At 45.8% G+C, this 16,278-nt stretch overlaps 1 protein-coding gene across 2 annotated transcripts in view; it reads right to left on the reverse strand.

The window, feature by feature from the left end:
* The window catches only part of SCAF8 (SR-related CTD associated factor 8), a 1,763,249-nt gene that overhangs the window by 1,483,107 nt on the left and 263,864 nt on the right, over positions 1-16,278 (reverse strand). The gene's annotated exons all lie outside the window — the stretch shown is intronic.

Below are 16,278 nucleotides of genomic sequence, written 5' to 3' on the forward strand. Positions count from 1 at the left end.
TGGAACAAATACAGGTCCCGGGGAGGCTGGTGGGCGTGTACTAATCTGCAGCTCTACATGCCAAGAACAGATGCATACTGGTAAGAAGCATTTTCCGTCCGAGGCATATGAGCTGCAGATCGTACACTGTGCATAGACTGCACAGCAGTGTCTCCCGTAGTGGTGGTCAACTGTGTCCGTTGCAGTGTTTTGAAAAAGTGTTTTAAGAACAGCTTGGCCTACAGAAGCTTGTTTAGCCTGCACGTCAACACAGCAGTGTTTGGTGAATGTGTGCAGTGTAGACTATGTTGCTGCTTTACATATGTCATCTAAGGGGATGTTCCCTAAGAATGCCATTTAAGCCCCTAGTTTGCGTGTTGAATGCGCTCTATGGGGAATTGTTAATGTGCGATTAGCATTTTGGTAGCATATTTGAATACATTTTACTATCCACCTGGCGATCCCAGCTTTGGAGATGGGGTTACCCTTATGAGGTGGAGTGAAGTCTACAAAGAGTTGTTTTCTTTTTCGAAAGGGCTTAGTCCTGTCGATGTAATCTAGTAGTGCTCTTTTAACGTCTAGCGTGTGAAGGGCTCTCTCTGCTACTTAATCTGGGTTTTGGAAAAACACAGGTAACTCAACTGATTGGTTTAGATGAAAAGCAGAGATGACTTTGGGAAGGAATGTTGGATTTGTTCTGAGAACCACCTTGTTACGATGCATTTCTAAGAATGGTTCTTGTATGGTTAAAGCCTGGATCTCACTTACTCTCCTGAGAGAGGTAATTGCAACAAGGAAAGCTACTTTCCATGTGAGGAATTGAAGTTCACATTTATGTAGAGGTTCAAATGGGGGACCCATGAGCCTGGTAAGAAGAATGTTAAAATTCCACACCGGAGAGGGTGGCAATCTGGGAGGAATTATTCTTTTAAGGCCCTCCATAAACGCTTTAATTGCAGGCACTCGAAATAGTGACAAGTGTTGTCTATTTTATAAATAAGCTGCAAGTGCTGCGAGATGTAACTTTATGGATGAATATGCCAGATTACATCTTTGCAAGTGTAACAAGTAACAAATGATGTCCTAAATGGAAGCATTCAGCGGATCAATATGATTGTTGTTGCAGTAGATGACAAATCTTTTCCATTTTGCAGCATAGCAAGCTCTAGTAGTTGGACGTCTGGCTTGTTTAATATTCATATAGTCCGGTGGAAGGTTAAGATAACCGAACTCTAGGACTTCAGGAGCCAGATTGCTAGATTCAGCTGACCTGGGTTGGGGTGTCTTATCTTTCCACGGTTCTGCGTTAGCAATGTTGGGGAGAGGCGTAGTTTTTGGTGTGGAACTACTGAGAGTTCCAACAGGGTCGTGAACCAAGGTTGACGTGCCCATGTGGGAGCCACCAGGATCATTTTTAGAGACTGTTGTTTGAGTTTGCGTACACTTGGGGGAATCAGTGAGAGGGGCGGAAAAGCGTACACAAATCTGCCTGACCAATTCATCCATATCACATTGCCTTTGGATAACGGGTGTGGAAACCTGGCGGCGAAGGTTGGGCATTTTGCGTTTGCGTGTGTGGCGAACAGATCTATTTCTGGTTGACCCCACAACTGAAAAAATGGTTGAAGAACTTGGGGATGAAGTTCCCATTCGTGTATTTGCTGTATCTGTTGACTGAGCAGATCTGCAATCTGATTGTGAACTCCTGGAAGGTGTTCAGCAAGCAGGCATATGTTTTGTGGAATGGAAAATCTCCAAATGCTTTGTGCGAGCTGGGATAGCTGCAAAGAATGTATGCCCCCCTGTTTTTGTGTGTAATACATGACTGTGTTGTAGATGTAGTTGGAATGATTTGAGTGCTGGGAATATTGCTAGTAATTCCAGGTGATTGATATGGAGCACTTTTTGTTGAGTCGTCCATTTGCCTTGAATTGTATGTTTTAGGAGATGGGCTACCCAACCTGTGAGTGATGCATCTGCTGTTAGCACTATCTGTGGAACTGGCTTGAGGAACGGCCGCCCTTTGGACAGGTTTTGTATGTTCCACCACTGCAGAGAGCGATGTGTGCGGCCGTTCACCAACACCAGATCTGTTAGTTGTCCTTGGGCCTGGTACCACTGACGTGCTAGGCATTCCTGTAAGGGGCGCATTTGAAGTCTTGCATGAGGTACAATAAATATGCAACAGGCCATCATCATTCCTAGGAGTTGCAGGAATACCCTTGCTGGGAGGGAGTGCTGTTGTAGAAATTTTGCAACCAGGGCTTGCATACTGGCTATCCTGGCTGGAGTGGGATATGCCAGAGCTCTGGAGGTGTCTATTGTAGCTCCTAGATACTGATGTATGTGGAAGGGCTGGAGATGTGACTTGGTGTAGTTTATTTTGAATCCAAAGTTGTGTAGCAGCTGGATGGTTTGGTAAGTGTGATGAACACTGTTTTTGTGACTTGGCTTTTATCAGCCAGTCGTCGAGGTATGGAAAGAAATGGATTTGCTGTCTTCCGAGGTGTGCTGCTACTACCGCCAGACATTTTGTGAACACTCTGGGCGCGGTGGTAACGCCAAAGGGAAGGACTGTGAATTAGTAGTATTGTCCGTCCACCATGAATCTTAGATTTTTCCTGTGAGCGGGGTGAATGGGAATATGAAAGTAGGCATCCTTGAGATCTAGTGTGGCAAGGAAGTCGCCTCGTTGAAGTAGTGGAAGAACCTGTTGAAGAGTGATCAAGTGGAAATGATCTGAGTGTATGTAAAGATTGAGCGGTCTGAGGTCGAGTATTGGCCTGAGGGTGCAGTCATTTTTGGGGATTAGGAAATACAGCGAGTAAACCCCTGTTCCTTGATGCTGTAAGGGAACTGGTTCTATTGCTTGCTTTTGAAGTAGTGAGAGAACCTCCTGTTTTAAGAGCGTGAGATGTTCTGTGGACATTGGACGCTGTTTGGGTGGTATGGTGGGTGGGGTTGCTGTATGTTCCAGACAGTAACCATACTAGATAATTTGTCTTACCCACTTGTCTGTTGTAATGGAGTTCCAGACAGGCAGGAACTGTGAAAGTCTTCCCACAACCGGAGTGGAATGGTCTGAGGGGAGCGGAGGGAAGTCATTGTTTAGTAGCGAGGGAGGTCCGGGTGTTATTGTTACCTCGGCCTCTTCCTTTGTTATTTCCCCTGTATCCTCCTCTAAAATATCCTCTATTGGGGAGGTTTGTGTTTTATTTTTGTAAGAAGTGGAGGTAGAGTCTGTTCCCATGTTTTTAGATCCTCCTCTATAAAAGGAGCGACGAAAGGAACCACGTGTGGATGGAGACTGTAACGCTCCCATGGACTTAGCAGTCTCCGTGTCATTTTTTCCAGGGAGCTGTCTACAGCCGGTCCAAAGAGTTGTTCTTGATTGAACAGCTGGTTGAGGATGGTGGCTTGTACCTCTTGTTTAAAGCCTGAAATACGTAGCCAGGGATGTCGTCTGAGCAGCACACTAGTGTTAATGGACCTAGAGACTGTGTCGGCTGCATCAAGGGCACACTTGATTGAGGCATTGGTTATTAATTTGCCTTTCTGAATCAAGTCATTTGCCGGAGTCTTGATAAGGCAAGTGATGTAATAGGGTTGCTAGGCTTTTATAGTGAGCCCTATCATACCTTGCAAGTAGTGCTTGGGTATTAGCTATGTGCCAGTGATTGGCTGCTTGGGCGGCAACTCTTTAGCCAGAGGCATCTAGCAGCTTAGATTCCTTGTCCGGAGGTGGTGCGTCACCGGAGGTTTGTGAGTTGGCGCGTTTTCTAGCGTTAGACACTACTAGTGAGTCTAAGGGTAGCTGCCCTCTGATGTAGGTGGGATCATCGGGGGCGGGTTTGTATTTTTTATCAATCTTGGATTGAGAATTCTAGTTCTCACTGGGTCCTTGAATATGTCTGGGGCGTGTTTAATGACCCCTTTGAGCATTGGCAGTATCTGTACAGATTTTTGCGACAGTTCAAAAGTGTCTAGGAGGATATCCTCCTCTGCAGGGTCTGAATACATGTGAACGCCATGGTAAATAGCAGCTCTGTTAACAAGCTGCCCAAATCCAATATTGTCATCTGGGGGAGATGGTTTTGTTGGATATGGCTGGGGATCTGGGTGATCTATTGGGTCGTCATAATCATCCCAGTCATCCTGTGGCGTGTCCGCATCATTGTCAGGGTCAGTGAAAGGCTCATTGTTGCCCCCCCTACATCATCATCATTCTCCTGTGGTGGTGGTGTACTTGGAAGTGGTGTAGGCTGTGGAGGTGAGAGGTATAGGAGGAAGAACAGGAGTAGGAAGAACAGGAGAAGAGGGTCTTATAGGTGAAGTGGCACAGTCTTTTTTTCTTCAGAGGCACTGCAGGAGTGTCTGTTGTTCCTCTTCTTTTGTGGCACAGTGGCCACATGTCCTGTTTTGGGGTCGATATGCAATTTTTTCTGTTTTGGATCAACGAGATCCGGTCAAAAAAGTTCTTCCTCCTCGACAACCGCTTTTGGAGCAGACTTTTTCGGGTCCGAGCGGGGTTGAGTTTTTTGCTCCAAGGCCTTAGGAGATGTTTTAGAGTCCTTTGGCTTGGCTATGGTGTAAGAAAGTGGGTTTCTGTTGCAGTAACCCCACCCCCCTTTTTTGCCTAATAGCTGATGCACTTTTCCTTGTTGTGCCCTGGGCTCCTGCCAATCAGGTGCCCAGGGCCTGTGTTCCTTCCCTAAAAACTGCCTAACAGCCAAAACCCAAATTGGCAAACCCTGGCCACATGTCAGCCCCTGGTAAATGGTACCCTAGGTACCCAGGGCATTGTGACCAGGGAAGGCCTCTAAGGGCTGCAGCACTCATTGTGCCACCCTTAGAGGCCCTGTACCCTAACACACACACACTGCTCTTGCAGGCTGAGTGTCTGGATACAAGACAAAACAGAGAGTCGACATGGCACACATCCCTGTGTGCCATGCCCACAACCTACACTGCCCTGGCATACATCAGCCACCCCTCTAGCTGGGTGCCCTATGCCAGTGGTGTGGACACAGAGGCAGGAGCCCTGCGCCCCTACAGTACCCAGGTCCATTCCTGTGTCCTGTAAGTGCAGTGCTGCCAGCTAAGAGAAAATGGGGCTGGGAGCTTGTCAAAGACGAACTCCACAGCACCATAATGGCAGCACTGAAGACTGAGAAGTTTGGTATCAAACTGCTCAGCACATTAAATCCACACTGATGCCAATGTGTGATTTAATGTACAAAGCACCACAGAGGGCCTCTTAGAGAGGCCCCCTGAAACCTAAACCTACAATCCACGTCTGTTCTGAGGCTGCCTAGGCTGCCACACAGCAGACATGTTGCTGGACCCCTTGGTAGGAGAGCCCCTGCTCTCCTGGGTCTGCAACAATGCACATCCTGGGCGAGGTGCTAAATCTCCTCCCCCAGTATGGGCAGGGGGAAGCTTCAAAGGCATGCCGCCTCTGTGAGCTTCCCCAGGCCACTGCAACCCCCCACTTTGGCGGGAAGCTTGGCCGGAAACCCCAAATAAGGACAGGGGATGTGCCAGCCTGCCAACCCCACCCCTCAGGTGGGGGAGGCGAGGTGAAGCACATCTTCGGGCTCTCGCCATCTTGAAGATGGGAAGCCCGGCCCAATCAGGACTAGGCTCCTGCCCCCCTCCCACAGGAGAGGGGCAGGATAGGGGGTATACCCACCCCAGGACAGGGACCCATTGGCCCCTGCCCTTCATCTACCTGTAACGCCCCTAAATCTAGTATTTAGGGGCACCCTGAACCTTCCTTCCCCAGATTCCAGATTCCAAACTACAAAGAAGAGCAAGAAGAAAGAAGACCTGCCCTGCAGCTGCTAAAAAGAGGAAGACACCAACTGCTTTGGCCCCCAGCCCTACCGGCCTGTCGACCCTCGAACCTGCTCCGGCTCCAACCCGGCATCTCTTGTGGCCAGCAACCTCACAAACCTCGGAGGACCTGGCTACCTTTTGGCTCTAAGCCCCTGGGACTCTCATGAGTAGAGGCTCTACTCAAAACCTACCTCTAATCCCTGGCAGCAGCCCGGAACCGCGAACCCAGCACACTCTGCACCAGCCAAGCCTGGCCAGTGCCGGAGTGAACAAAGACCCCACGGCGACTGTGACCCCGAGTCCGGCACCCAAGGACCTCCCTCGACACTCCTGAAGAAGCCTGCAGCCTCAGAACAAGGTGCCCCCCCTACCGCGATCAACAGAGAGTAAGATTTCCCTTCACCAAAAGGCACCCCTGCACGCGGCGCCCCGCGGTCCCCTGTGTCCAATCCCAGGGTACCTACCTATCCTCCAACTACCCAACTTACCTCTCGAAGTGGTGGTGGCACCTCAAGAGTCCTCGTCCCCCGAGCTTGCAATCTTTTTCTAAACCGGAGATTTCCCATTGAAATCAATTGAGCGCCCGAAGGCTCAAAAGCACCCTGCACCCAGCCGCCCGAGTGGCCCTGGCAGTGCAACCTCTACACCTACCTACTTCCCCACTTGCCCTGAGTAAGTGACCAGGAGCCCAGCTCCCAGAGCCGCGTGGCTTGCTAGTCAGCAGCCACCAACCAAGGCCCCCCTATCCCTCATAGGATAACATTGGGCCTAACTCTCTCTGCACCCGGCCGCCCTAGAATCGCTGAGGGTGAACCAGCTGTACCTTACTGACCCTGGGGGACCCCTGAGTCTATGCCTAGAACCTCAACTCTGCCAGTCGAGTACTTACCTTTAAACCGATAACTCGATTTTCTTCATAGGGTAACATTGACTGGCTTTTTCCTGAAATTTCTTCTAAGTGTGGACTTTTCAAATCTTAAAATATTCACCAAAAATCAGCCGAGTAACGAAAACGAAATTACTCACCTGCTCTTAGGTGAGCTCCCAGTGCTGGATCTTGGTGCCCAGCACTGACTCTGAAAAATACTTACAACTGTACTTACCTGTAACCCAATTTTCTTCTTAGGAAAACATTGACTGTTTTTCTGTGAAATTTCTTCTAAGTGTCGATTTCTGCAATCTTTAAATATTCTTCAAAAATTGTATAATATCTGAAAACGTAATTACTTACCTGTTTTGGATAAAGGCACCCAGTACTGGATTACAAAAGTAACTAGAACATACTGTACCTGCAACTTGAATTCTCTTCTATAGGGAATCATTGACTGTTTTCCTTGAAATATTTTCTAAGTGTCAACTTTTAAAATAGCTAAATATTGTTTAAAAATCATTACAGTACTTAAGTCGACTTTCTTCACTTGATTCGGAGTACTGACCCAGGACTGAATTAGGATCCAGTCCTGGAATTCCAAAAGTAATCTAAAAAGTAATCTTACAAATAACTTGAATTTATCATTGAGCTCAATGCATTGTTGTGTTTAAAATAGAGTTGTCTATTGCAACCACTTATAACTGTTTACAAAAGCCAATTGCATATTGCAAAAGTATTTATATGAAGCATCTCATTCTGATAAAGTATATTTTAATTCCAATTGTTGGTTCTAAAATAAAACAAGCATATATTTTTTTATATATAAACCATTGGCCTAGAGTTCAGTTATTGAGTGTGTGAGACCATTTGCTGACTGAGTGTGTACAACAAATGCTTTACACTGTCCTCTGATACTGCCTTACTGCTCGACCAAGCTACCACTTTAGAGAGTAAGGTTATATCTAAGTTTAGCCTCTGTCAAACCCTTGGGGACTGTGGACTCTGTACACCCTGTACCTATTTGGGAACAGTATATACAGAGCCACTTTCTCACAATAGCCCCATCTCTTTCCAGCCACTGTCCATCCTGCCGGCTGTGGCTTCTCAGAGAGACGATGTTGCAGCGTCCAACAGTAGCGCAGCAGATCACTAAAGCCATAATTAACTACCTGGCCATTAATGATACACCGGACACTTCTATTACTATGGTATGGGACGCCCTAAAGGCGTTGGTTCGTGGGGAGTACCTAGCTATATCTGCGTTTGACAATAAGGTTCAGAGAGAGAAAAGAGAGCAACTATCGAGTGCAATAACAGAATTAGAGCGAATACATCAGAGAACGGGTGCGCCCAGGGTCTATAAGTCACTCAAAGAAGCGAGAGTTCAATTAGCTGGCCTAGATATCAACAGGGCTCAACACGCCACCCTTAGGCTCCGGCACGCTTTCTACGTGGGAGGGGATAGAAGTGGAAGACTATTGGCCAATAGATTAAGGGCACAGAGGCAGTCATCCAACATCTCCACGGTTATTGATCAACTAGGGCATAAGCAAACTACTGATCACAGCAAAGCGGACACATTTAGGCAATATTACGCTTCTTTGTATGGTGCTCAGAAATTATCTAAAGATGCCCTTGTCCAATACTTGAAAGGTGCGAAAACTGCTGTACTGGTCCCGAGCCAAGTCGAGGTCCTTGAATCTCCAATTAGACAGGTGAAAGTCATCTCTGCTATTTCCAAATTAAAACCGCTGAAGTCCCCGGGCCCTGATGGATTTTCTTCAATTTTTTTTAAAACCTTCTGCGCCACGTTAACCCCGTTGCTGGTGAGGGTATACAACTTGATTGGATCGTCCACTCCAATACCTTCCACAATGTTAGAGGCACTAGTGACCGTAATACCCAAGTCAGGAAAAGACAAACGAGACTGCGCGTCGTATCATCCCATATCCCTCCTCAATGTGGACCGTAACATTTTTACTGGTATTTTAGTGCAGAGATTCTCTCCCCCACCTACCAGGGTTGATAGACCTGGACCAGTCGGGCTTCGTCCCGGGCCTTCAGTGCTCTGACAATACTAAACACCTTCTGCACTTAATAGACAGGTCTGAAAGTTTCGGTGGACGCGGAAAAGGCATTCGATAGAGTGCACTGGTCCTATCTCAAGGCAACCCATAGCCACTACAGAATGCCGCAGTGCTTTATAGAATATGTGCTAGGCAGCTACACTAACCTTTATGATTCGGTTCGGGTGAATGTTCTAGTATCGCATACTTTCCCCATCCAACAAGGCACAAGAGAGGGATGCCCACTCTTGCCACTCCTGTTTGCCCTGTACATGCAGCCCATGGCCCAACAAGTTAGAAGAAACGGAGCTAGCGGTAACCCTCTTGGACAGCACCGGATTTGTGTGTTCCCCTTTGTGTTAATAGGTGATAAATTCAATTACACCCTCTGTGTGCGCTCTCGACTGGTACCCGCTAACACAATACCTCCCCACTGAAAACCTGAGGATTGCAACTTAGGACCTGGAGGATGCGGAATCTGGCATTCTAAAGAGTCGGGATCCCACTATATCATTGGTTTTACTTCATTGGACGCTTGATTCTCTCTAAGACGGGACGCGCATTTGCTACCCATCGATACAAGATCACCACTCTATTTTTTGATATACTTATTATTTATTGACTCTGGAAAAGGTTATCCCTGAATTCTCAAGCAAGAATCACATAAACAGATGTACTGTCTCTAACGCCCTGAAGAAGTCCCATGTGGACGAAACGCGTCGGCTGCTCTGGCTGCTCGTAAATGTCATTTTAACATATGAAAAATAAAGAAGATCTTTTTGAAAAAGAAAAATTGAATGTATATGGACTGATTTTGATCTACTTTGAAATTGTGGTGCGCCTTTTGCTGTCTATGTTCCATGGCCCAACAAGTGCGCGATGATCCCTTAATATCAGGGGTGAAGTTCGGGGGCGAGGAACATAAAATTAGCCTTCATGCCGACGATGTAGTTGCCACCCTGGAGAGGCCTGGGGAATCCCTGCCGGCCCTTCTGGCAGAATTAGAACGCTTTGCCCAAGCATCAGGTTTCAAGGTGAACGTACACAAGTTACAGGCCCTCAACTTATCCCTTGGGTCAGGTACCTCGGAGACGCTTCAACGGACGCATCACCTCCATTGGGCACAAGACACAATCCCCTACTCAGGCCTGCAGCTCACAGCCAGTATACAGAAAACCAACTCGCTGCAATACACGGCACTGCTGTGGCACGTCCGAGATTGCCTACGCAGGTGGAGGCCACACACTGTTGTGGTTGGGCCGTATATTGTGGCAACAAAGATGACAGTACTTCCCCAGATAATATATCTATTTCAGATAGTCCCACTGGTCCCCCCTCTGGAGTATTGCATTTACTACAGCGGGACTTAGAGTGCTACATATGGCGTGATCAGAGACTTAGACTACACTGGGAGTTAAGCTATAGAGACCCAGCCGATGGACAGCTGAGGATCCCTAACCTGCAGGACTACTATGAAGCTACCTGTTGCCAGCTGGCAGCTTGATCATATCACTAGATCCATGGAAGTGCCTACAGCTGGACCTCACGACTGATCACGCCTAGGCCAAATCTAAAGAAGCAGTCTTTTTATATGAAGGTTGTTTTTGGGGCAATCGATCCTGGACAGTATCCATGAGTGATGCTATCATTTACGAAAGGTGCACTAGGGACACCAGTAATGGAATGCTCTAACTGGATAACCAAATTACTCCTTGGACAACTTGATTCCAGAGCAGAAGGTAAATTCAGCATACAAGGACTGCTCTAGGAGATGCTAGGTGTTATATACTCTAATATAACGTAATACAAAAATACAGAAATATGTTTGGATGACTACACTGGGTGCTTTATGAATACAAAACGCTGCATTACTTAATAGCGTGGAAACCCTGTATCCAAGTACCCACCCCAAAAAATCTAGTAATCCCGATACCTCACCACACACATTAGAACAGGAGTTACTGGCTAATTTGAGAACTCACTCAATATAACCTCATGACTCCAAATTACGGGGACGTGCATTTTTGGGAGGAAAGTGACCAAGTTTCCTTTGGCAGGCATTAAGCCCAAAGGCTAGACTAGTAGAGACGTCAACTGGAGGCAGCTTGGAGATCTTAAGGGCTAAAGAAATGGTTCAAACTGTGCAACATTTTAGTTCATTGTGTCTTTAGGAAAAACCTAAAGGAACAATTCTGCAGCACTTTGCATGCTGGCATTAGTTTACACTCCCCGCAGAGCTTTTAGCTGCCGGCTCTAATAGTGGTCTAGTTGTGACATTGTGAAGCATCTCTTTACCTGGTAAAAAATTAATTTGCTTTAGTAATTGTACAGCAAGTGCAGTGGTGAGAACTGGACACTGTATTTGCCTTTCTGTGTTTATAACTCAAAGCAGCGAACATCTTTCATTGAAACTGCAAGGGAAAAGGTGCTTGCACGTTATTCTCCAAAATACTAATCCCTCTTATTTCTGCGTACCCAAAAATACCAGGGCTTCCAATAATGGTCGTTTCAAGACTTAAAAAAAAAAAAAAAAGATTTTTACAGAACTCCCGCAAAAAGGGACATAATGAGCTATGAACTCTCCATAGCTTTTACTCTGTGTCTATATTAATCCCCTTTTTTTATTTAATAAAAATTTAACAGGTTTTAAAGCAGAGGATTCAATCCCAGCAAATCAAAATATGTTCAGCCAAAGCTTAGGGTTGGTTACAAGATGTTCTCCAAACCAAGTAATTTGGTAGAACTTAGGAGAAAAGGGTTGAGATCACCCCATTTTCCAGAGACACTTCTGTTCAATTTTGGAGTCTAACTTCACATATCATTGCACTGTGGCAGAATGGGTCCAGTTTGAAATCAACTGGATGCACACCAGAAAACAAAGGTTTCTAGGAGGAAAGCAGGGGACAGGAAACTGATTCCTCTTGACATGGATTCTTCTTACCGCAAACAGACAGGGGTTGTGCCCAACCTAGACTTCCATATAAAAACCCCTGAAATGACTGAACAAAAATGCAGTAAATTGCGACTTTTTTACTCCTCATTTAATCCATCATTGAGAAAATAGGCAACAAATTTCTTCAACATATATTCATCATAGGACAATACATTTCATTCAGTAAGTTTGTTTTAACATCAGCCTTCTTTCTTGCACATAATAAAACAAGCATTTACAATGCAATTGTCTCGGCATTGTTAAAGTTAGAGCTATTGGCATTGCTCATAACCCCCACCACAAATCTTCAACACAACACTTAACCAGCACTCTTAACCCCCTTTATTCTCCCGATGTAGGCAGCAGTAGAACGAAAGCACCAGCTGGCAGAGTTATATATTTATATGGCGCGAACTCGCCCGGAAGTTATTGGAGCACTTTACATAACCTCGTATTTACATTACACAATCAGGCACGGGGAGATTTGGAGCGCCACGCATGAGTGCCGGCTACGTTACACATTCAAGCACGGGGAAGGATGTGGATGCGACCCCGAGGGACGAACTCTGGCTTCCAGCACAAAAGTCGGCAGTCTAGCCGACGGGCAAAGTAATGATATTGCGTGAACTCGCCCGGAAGGTATTGGAGCACTTTACATGCCCCCGTATTTACATTACACATTCAGGCACGGGGAGATTTGGAGCGCCTTACATGAGTGCCGGTTACGTTACACATTCGGGGAAGGATGTGGACGCGACCCTCCACACAACACTTAACCAGCACTCTTAACCCCCTTTATTCTCCCGATGTAGGCAGCAGTAGAACGAAAGCACCAGCTGGCAGAGTTATATATTTATATGGCGCGAACTCGCCCGGAAGTTATTGGAGCGCTTTACATAACCCCGTATTTACATTACACATTCAGGCACGGGGAGATTTGTAGCGCTTTACATGAGCGCCGGTCACGTTACACATTCAGGCACGGGGAAGGATGTGGCCGCTACCCCGAGGGACGAACTCCGGTCTCCAGCACAAAAGTCGGCAGTCTAGCCGACGGACAAAGCAATGATATAGCGTGAACTCGACCGGAAGGTGTTGGAGCGCGCCACATAGCACCGTTTTTTCATTACACATCTCGGCACGGGGAGATTAGTAGCGCCTTACATGAGCGCCGGTTACGTCACCCATTCAGGCAGGGGGAAGGATGTGGACGCAACCCAGAGGGACGAACTCTGGATTCCAGCACACGGCGAGGCAGAAAACAGGCACACAGGCAGCATCTGAATACAGAGAGGCTTACTCCCAGAAGAAAACAAGCACACCACTGCCTCTCTCCGAGGTGAAAGCAGAAATGCCTCGGAGAAAGGCAGCGGCGTTTTCGGATTGGGGGCGTGTTTTTCTCGAACAACATGCCCAGAGAAAAATCGACAAAAAACACGCCCCCGAATCGCAAAACGACAGGGCTTGTGTGGAGAGACAAGCCTCTTCTCCAATGGCTGACCAGCATTTAAGAGGCCAGCCAATGGAGAAGAGGAGAGAAGAGGGGCGGGTTCAAGCCCCTCTTCTCCAAGTCATTAAATCTCGCGAGCGAGACTGCGCAAGCGCAGCCTTCGCTAGCCGAGACCTAAAAAGAATATGGCTTCCTTTATATGAATTAACCACATTACTCTTACATTCAGCAGATCGTTTACGATACTTAACAGGTCTAGCAATATTTTAACCAGTTGTCATTGTCTGAGCCATTCTTCCAATTTGAAACTTTAAAAAGGCTCTCTGTGAATGCACTGACAATTCAAATTTTTAAGTTGATTACGAAGGCAATAAGGGTTAACACACAAATATGGAGCCCAAAGTGGCACCTTCTAAGCAATGCAAACTAAATGTTTCTGAAATCTGACAATGTTTGGTGTATGAAGAATACTAATCACATCGGGCAATATACAGGAGACCTGGAACAGGCAAGATGCAATAAAGTGCGGTATTAGTTCACTGATGAAATCGTGTTGATTCAATTGACATTTAGTAAAGATATTGCTCTTGCTTTCCAGAATATTAAAATCAATGGCTCTGAAAACCTTTGTGATAATAACATGTATAGAGTGCCACCTGAATTTAGGGAGGTCAAGCTACATGGGATTTGCCCTTTCACCAGCTTAAAGCAGCCATATCGCAAAGGGTTGTACGACAGTACAACACATGCTTTTACAACGCATGCGTTTACCACGCAGGTAAGTATAAATAAAGTACAGAATGGATATCATGTATGAGTTTATCAAATACAACAAATCTACATGTATTACCACATTCTCTCAATAGATATTATACCCCCACTCAGACTCATCCCAAACCCTTTTCTACTACTATGATCTCCAAAATCAGCCTTTCTAGACTCTTACCTCCACTACCACTCCTTGCATCATCTTAAACCTTTTTTACTATTCAAATCTCCCAAAGAAGCCTTTCTAATCCCTTACTTCTGACTCTTCTCCCTCCACATCCCCTTTACTCATCCCAAATCTCCTCCTACTATGATCTCCTCCCAAAATATACACTTTCTAGACCCTTCCCTCTTCTATTCCTCCACTATCCTTTTCAATACAGACCACAGCTCAAATTATTTTAACATTTCCCTATATTAATTTCCCCACTAATCCGGTTTTGAGTTCTGGAGTAGCATGCTACCCACCAAAAAACGCTTTAACACCTCATCAGGGGTAGGAAGCACTACATAAATGCAATCCCTACCCTCTTCTGTCCTTCCACTATCCAATTTCAATCCAAATAAACTCACATGTCCATCACTCAAATGAATTTAGTATCTCTCTATACTATTCCGTGGTCGCATGCTACTCGCTGAAAAGAGATTTGACGCCTCCTCCGGGGTAGTAAGTACTTAATAAAAGCAATTACAGTTATATATATATATATATATATGTAGATAGATATAGAAATATATCCTATATAGTCTTTTTAATGGAAGTTTATAAAAAAAGGCAATACAAACGGGACATGACATCAAAGGAAGAAAGCTCAATTGTACATCAAGTATATTATTGCAAGACAAATGCAACATCGTTCGGAGGACACTTAATAGCAATAAGGAGCAACAGGCAAGATGTGAGGTATTCAACCTACGCATGATGCTTTTGGACGAGACACATCAGAACAAACAAAACAAATTAAAACAAAGGTGAGCAACATTAGATCAATATACTCCACCATAATCTTCAGGACCCACAACAGCACCAGATGGGCATCTTTAATCTATATACCTTCCATGTACTTGTGGATCTAGATATGCATTACGTTTCTTCTAATTCAGCTTACCAATGCACTACCTTATTTCTCACCCTATACCTCTCTCAATATATCCTCTACCTCAACTCTCCAAATCATCTCAAACCTCTTTCTACTACTCTTTACAATGCACTACCATATTTCTCACCCTATACCTCTATCTATATAACCTCTATCTATATATCCTCTACCTCCACTCTCTCCTTCATCCCAAACCCCATACCACGATCCCCAAAATTAACACTTTCTAGACACTTACCTAATTTACCCCTCTTTGCATCATCTCAGACCTCTTTTACTATTCCGATCCCTAAAACAAGCCTTTCTAAACCCTTCCCTCTGACTCTTCTCCCTCCACCTCCCCTTTACTCATCCTAAGCCTCCTCCTACTGCTATGAGCTTCTAAATCCTTCCCTCTTTTATCCCTTCACTACCCTTTTTGATCCAAATGACAGACTTAACATATCCACCACCCAAATTACTTTAATATTTCACTATACTAATCCTTTATGGGTACCAAATTAGCGAGCTACTTGCCGAAAGCAAGCGCTATATAAAAGCAAACCTTTTTCCCTCTTCTATCCCTCCACTATTCTACTCGAACTGACTAACATATCGACCACCCAAGTTACTTTCATATTTCACTAGGTTAATTAACCACTAATCCTTTATGGGTTCCGGAGTAGCGTGGTGCTCACCGAAAAAGTGATTTGACGCCTCGTCAGGGGTAGTGAGCCTTATATAAATGCACACACATATATACACAAACACACACACTTTTTAGGTCCCTCCTAGCTATTGCGTTTACGCAATCGCTATGCGAGACTCTAGTAAGAGGGGCATTTCAAAGTGCTCCCAAAAGTGGATTGCATGACGAGCACGCGCACAATCATGTGCATCGTGCCGCCATGCAATCCGTTTGGGGAAGCGCTTCAGCCCTCGGCATCATACGTCAAAGGGTCCGCTCCCCCGCCTGGAATGCGCTCCCCCGCCCCGCCAAGCGCGTGCGCCACGCTCCGCCGTGTCTCGCCGTGACAAATTTGCTTTCACTTTCACGCGGTGGGCGCTCGCTCGCGTCCGGAGCTCTTTAGAAGCCGGGCTTGTCTTGTTTTCTTCGTAATACGCATTTGTTCTCTACCTGGCTCCCCTCCTTTTCCTAGGCCTCTGTCTCTCTTACGACCCCATTCCCTTTCACTTATGTCTGTATTTACTGCTCTCTCTCTCTCTTCGCTTATGTCTGTATTTACTGCTCTCTCTCTCTTCGCTTATGTCTGTATTTACTGCTCTCTCTCTCT

Source organism: Triturus cristatus, chromosome 6 (assembly GCF_964204655.1).
Source record: "Triturus cristatus chromosome 6, aTriCri1.1, whole genome shotgun sequence".
Lineage (NCBI taxonomy): Eukaryota > Metazoa > Chordata > Amphibia > Caudata > Salamandridae > Triturus > Triturus cristatus.